Source organism: Phascolarctos cinereus, unplaced genomic scaffold (genome assembly GCF_003287225.1).
Source record: "Phascolarctos cinereus isolate Bilbo 61053 unplaced genomic scaffold, phaCin_HiC Scaffold_5;HRSCAF=322, whole genome shotgun sequence".
Taxonomy (NCBI): domain Eukaryota; kingdom Metazoa; phylum Chordata; class Mammalia; order Diprotodontia; family Phascolarctidae; genus Phascolarctos; species Phascolarctos cinereus.
The window spans coordinates 461,153,924-461,159,627 of NW_027555958.1; positions in this window are offsets into that span (position 1 = coordinate 461,153,924).

Genomic DNA, 5,704 nt, shown 5'->3' on the forward strand with positions numbered 1-5,704 from the left:
GGGGATCTCTTTCAGGAGGTGATAGGTGGATTCTTCAATTTCTATTTTGCCCTTTGGTTCTAAAACATAAGGGCAATTTTCCTTGATAATTTCTTGAAAGATAATGTCTAGGCTCTTTTTTTGATCATGGCTTTCAGATAGTCCAATAATTTTTAAATTCTCTCTCCTGGATCTATTTTCCAGGTCAGTTGTTTTTCCAATGAGATATTTCACATTCTCTTCTATTTTTTCATTCTTTTGGATTAGTTTTACAGTGCCTTGATTTCTCATATAGTTGCTAGCTTCCAATTGCTCCATTCTAATTTTTAAGGAAGTATTTTCTTCAGTAAGCTTTTGGAATTGCTCTTCTATTTGGCCAATTTATTTTTAGGGCATTCTTCTTCTCACTGGCTCTTTGGACCTCTTTTGCCATTTGGGTTAGACTATTTTTTAAGGTGCTGTTTTCTTCAGTATTTTTTTGGATCTCCTTTAGCATCACTCTCAGTTTTTCCTCTACTTCTCTTACTTGCTTCTCAAAATCCTTTTTGAGCTCTTCCATGGCCTGGGACCAATTCATATTTTTCTTGGAGGCTTTGGATGTAGGAGCTTTGGCTTCATTGTCTTCTTCTGGTTGTATGTTTTGATCTTCTTTGTCACCAAAGTAAGATAATATAGTCTGACTCTTTTTATGCTGCTTGCTCATGATCCCGGCCAATTACTTGAGTTATAAACTCTTTGTTAAGGTAAGGGTCTGTTTCCAATGTGGAGAATGTACTATCCCAAGCTTCAGAGGTTTTGTGAAGCTGTTTTCAGAGATGTTTCTAGGGACCTGTAAATTTTCAGTTCTTCCAAGATGCTATGATCAAGGGTGAGGTGTTGACTCCTTTCCTGGCCTGTGCTCTGCTTTATGAGTGCCACAAGAACTCTTATCTGTCTTGGAACTGTGAGGAGGATTAACTCTTCACAGCCATTACAAGCTCCACCAGGCCAGTTCTCCTACTTGCCCCAGGACCACCACTCAGAACTGTGACCCAGATCCAAGCACAGGAGAAGCAAGTGAGTCCTTCACCAGCAGAGAGATCCCTGCAATCCCCCTCTGATCAGCCACTTGATTCCCCCTCAGTCTGTGAGCCAGAAGCTCCAGAAGCAGCTGCTGCCCCGGGGCCAAACTCAGGGACTGGAGCTGAGACCACCACACTTCTCTCTCTCACTGAAGAAACAGACTTTTTCTACTGACCATCTAAGTTGTCTTTGACATTCATGGGTTGAGAAGTCTGGAAACCACCACAGCTGCCCATGATTCAATCCTCTAAGTCTTGCTTCAGGTTCACTGTAGCCTGTGCGCCCATGCCGAACTGCATTCCTCTCCCAGCCAGTGTAATATGCCTTTCCCATCAACCATCCAGGTTGTCTTGGGCTGTAAATTTGTTTCACTTTCTCTTTTTGTGGGTTGTGCTGCTGTAGAATTTGTTTAGAGCCATTTTTTATAGGTATTTGGAGGGATTTGGGGGAGAGCTCAAGCAAATCATTGCTTTTACTCAGTCATCTTGGCTCCACCCCAGAAATGAGGTCTTTAACAGAGATATTTGTTGTAAATTCCCCCTAGTTTTCTGCTTTCCTTTTAATTTTAGTTGCATTGGTTTTGTTCACGCAAAAACCTTTTTTTAATTTTATATAATCAAAATTATCTATTTTACATTTTGCAACGCTATGTTTTCTTTGGTCCTAAATTCTTCCCTTATCCATAGATCAAATAATTAAACTATTATGTGCTCTGCTAATTCACTTATGGTATTGACATTTATGTCTAAATCATGCACACATTTTATATTTTTGTTAATATTCATCCCTTTCTTTTGGATTGCCAAATTTGTTGACATTTAATTGGGCAAAATAACCCCAAATAATTGTTTAATTTCCTCTTCATTGGTGGTGAATTCCCCTCCATCATTTATGAAACTAGTAATTTGATTTTCTTCTTTCTTTTTTTAAAATCAAATTAATGGTTTATCTATTTTATTATTTTTTAATAAAACCAGCTTTTAGTTTTATTTATTAGTTTAATGGTTTTCTTACTTTCAATTGTATTAATCTCTCCTTTGATTTTCAGGATTTCCAATTTGTTGTTTCACTGAGGATTTTTAAATTGTTTTTTTTAAGTTTTCTTTTAGCTGCATACCAAAATCATAGATCTTATCTTTCTCTATTGTATTGCTCTAAGTAACTTGAGATATAAAATTTCCTCTAACTACTGCTTTGGTTAAATCCATTAATTTTAGTGTGTTGTTTCATTGTTTTCATTTTGTTTAATAAAATTATTTATTGTTTCTATAATTTGTTCTTTGACTCACTTATGATTTAGTATGAGATTATTTAGTTTCCAATAAATTTTAACCTATCTTTCCATTACCAATTATTGAATGTAATTTTTTATTTCATGATGATCTGAAAATCATGAATTTACTATTTCTGCTTTCCTGTACTTATTTGTGAAGTTTTTACAACCTAATGCATTCTCAATTTTTGTGTAGAGGCCATGTGCTGCTGAGGAAAAAAAAAAGTTATATTCCTTTCTATTACCATTCACTCTTCTCCAGAGAGTTATTATATCTCACTCTTTCTGAATTTCATTCACCTCCTTGACTTCTTTCTTGTTAATTTTTTGGTTCAATTTTATCTAGTTCTGAGAGAGGAAAGTTAAAATCCCCCCACTAGTATAGTTTTATTCTCTATTTCCACCTCTAACTCTTTCAACTTCTTCAAAAAGTTAGTTGCTATACCTTTTGGTGCATATATGTTTAGTATTGACATTTCTTCATTATCTATGGTATCTTTCAGCAAGATATAGTTTCCTTCCTTATTTCTTTTAATTAGATCTATTTTTGTTTTTGCTTTCTCTGGGATCATGATTGCTACTTTTGCTTTTTTACCTTCAGCTGAAACATAAATGGATTCTGCTCTAGCCTTTTACCTTTACCCCATATGTGTCCCTCTGCTTCAAATATTCTTGTAAATATTTCTTGTAAACAAAGTATTGTAGGATTCTGGTTTTTAATCTGTTCTGCTATTCACTTCCATTTTATGAGTTCATCCCATTCACATTTATAGTTATATCAACAAATTGTGTACTTTCCTCCATGTTATCTTCCCCTTGTTTATCCCTCTCTCTTAATCCCACCTTGTTCCTGCTCAAAAATGGTTTACTTCTGATCACCTCCACCAATCACTCCTCCCTTCTATCAGTCACTCCCCTTCTATTATCCTCATCTTTTTTTTAACTTTTTTATAGGGCAAGATAGATTTCTGTATCTGAATGTGTATGTTATTACCTATTTGAGCAAGTTCTGATGAGAGTAAGGTTCAAACTTTGCCTGCCATTCCCTCAGATTCTCCTCCATTACAATAAGTTTTTCAGGACTCTTTTATGTGAAACAAGTTTCCCTGTTTTATCTCCTCCCCCTCTTTTCCCAGTGCAATCTTCTTTCTTATCTGTTCATTTTCTTTGAGTATCATCCCCATCAAAGTCACCTTACATTTATACTTTCTGTTTATACATCCTTTTTCTAATTGCCCTTATAGTACTTAAGTTCTTAAGAGTTGCAAATATTATGTTGCCTTGTAGATATATAAACAGTTTAACCTTATTGAATCTCTGATGTTATCACTTTCTTGTTTCTTTTTTACTTTTTTATATTTCTCTTGAGATTTGTATTTGGAGATGGATTTTTTTTTTTTATTCAACTCTGGCCTTTTATTTAGAAATGCTTGAAAGTCCTTTGTTTTATTAGTTGTCCATCCCTGCCCACAATCCCAAGTATTATATTCAGTTTTGCTGGATAGGTGATTCTTGATTGTAGTCCTAACTCCTTTGCTTCCTGATATATTATATTCTAAGCTCTCCAGTTCTTTAATTTGGGAAGCTGCCAAATCCTGTATGATCCTGACCATAGCTCCATGGTATTTTGAGTGTTTCTTTTTGGCTGTTTAAAGTACTTTCTCTTTCATCTGAGAGCTCTGGAATTTGATTATGATATTCCTGGGTCTTTTCATTTTGTGATCTCTTTCAGGTAGTGATTGAAGAATTCTTTAAATTTCTATTTTGCCTTCTGGTTTGGGTATATCAGGGCAGCTTTCCTTGATAATTTATTTTTGTCTTTGTTTTTACTTTTTTTACTTGATAGTATTTTTTTCAAGTACATGTAAAGATGGTTTTCAACATTCACTTTTATAAGATTTTTAGTTTCAAATTTTTATCTCCCCCTCTCCTTCTACACCCCCTCTGAAAGATGGCAAGCAGTCTGATATAGGTTATACATGTACAATCATATTAAACATATTTCCACATTAGTCATGTTGTGAAATAAGAATCAGAACAAAAGTGAATAACCTTGAGAAAGGGAAAAAAAGTGAAAATAGTATGCTTTGATCTACATTAAAACTCCATAGTTCTTTCTCTGTTTGTGAACAGCATTTTCCATCATAAGTCTTTTGGAATTGTCTTTGATCATTGCATTGCTGAGAAGAGCTCAGTGTATCATAGTAGATCATCACACAATGTTACTGTCACTAAATGGCCTTATTCTGCTGGTTCTGATCACTTCACTCAGCATCAGTTCATGTAAGTCTTTCCACGTTTTTCTGAAATCTGTCTGATCATCATTTCTTATAGCACAATACTATTCTTTTACATTCATATACCACGACTGGTTCAGCATTCCCTAATTGATGGGCATCCCCTCAATTTCCAGTTCTTTGCTACTATAAAAATGGCTACTATAAATATTTTGTATGTGTGGGTTGTTTTCCCATTTTTATGATTGCTTTGTTTACCAGTGAATAACATAGTACCTGGCACACAGCAGGTGCTAAATAAATGCTTGTTGGCATGTTAAGTATACCCAGAACTTAGCACAGTAGTAGGTGATAAGGCACATAGTAGGTGTTTAACAAGTGCTTGACTTGTTGAGGAAAGGAATAATACTGAAAATAAATGAACCTGTGATAGCTTCACCATCAACTACCTCTATGTTGGGTAATTCCTTGTGTACCTTGCAAGGGAAGAGGTTACCACTCAATATCAACTTTTATATTAAATAATATTAAAACTTTTTTTTCTTAAATTTAAGCAAAAATAGAGATAGATGGAGGTTCCAATATCTTCTTTCCATGTCTCAAATGATCATCTATGGAAGCCTTTGGGAGGCACATACTTCTCTTTGTGGACTATTGTCTAGGGATTGAGACAGACAACCAACACCATGAACTATTTTCCATTTCTGATTCTGATGTTCTATCACTAGCAGCTCTCACAGTGCCTAGCACATAGTATGTGTTTAATCAATGTTTGTAGAATTAAACTCATTTCACTGAACTGAACTGAAGTGAATTGAAAAGGTATTCTGAGAAATAGGAAGTCTCTTTGGGCTTGTTAGTTCTACCTCTAAAGACTAACAGAGATTGTTATCTCCATCTATTTTCCCAAGAAATGTTTTTTTTTTTAATTTTATTTTCAGCCTACAATTTAGTAAACTCCTTTTCATTTTCCCATCTGTAAACTGGGCTACAGCTACCCGCCCCCCACCCTTTGTCTCCCTCTTCTCTTCTCACCTGTGTGATGTCTTGCCCTTTCCCCACCCAAGCTCCAAAAGGAAGGGCAAGTGATCTTGGAGCATAAGGGTGGTTCCAGGTCCTTCTCTGGAAGTCCACCCTACATGCCTAGCTTGGC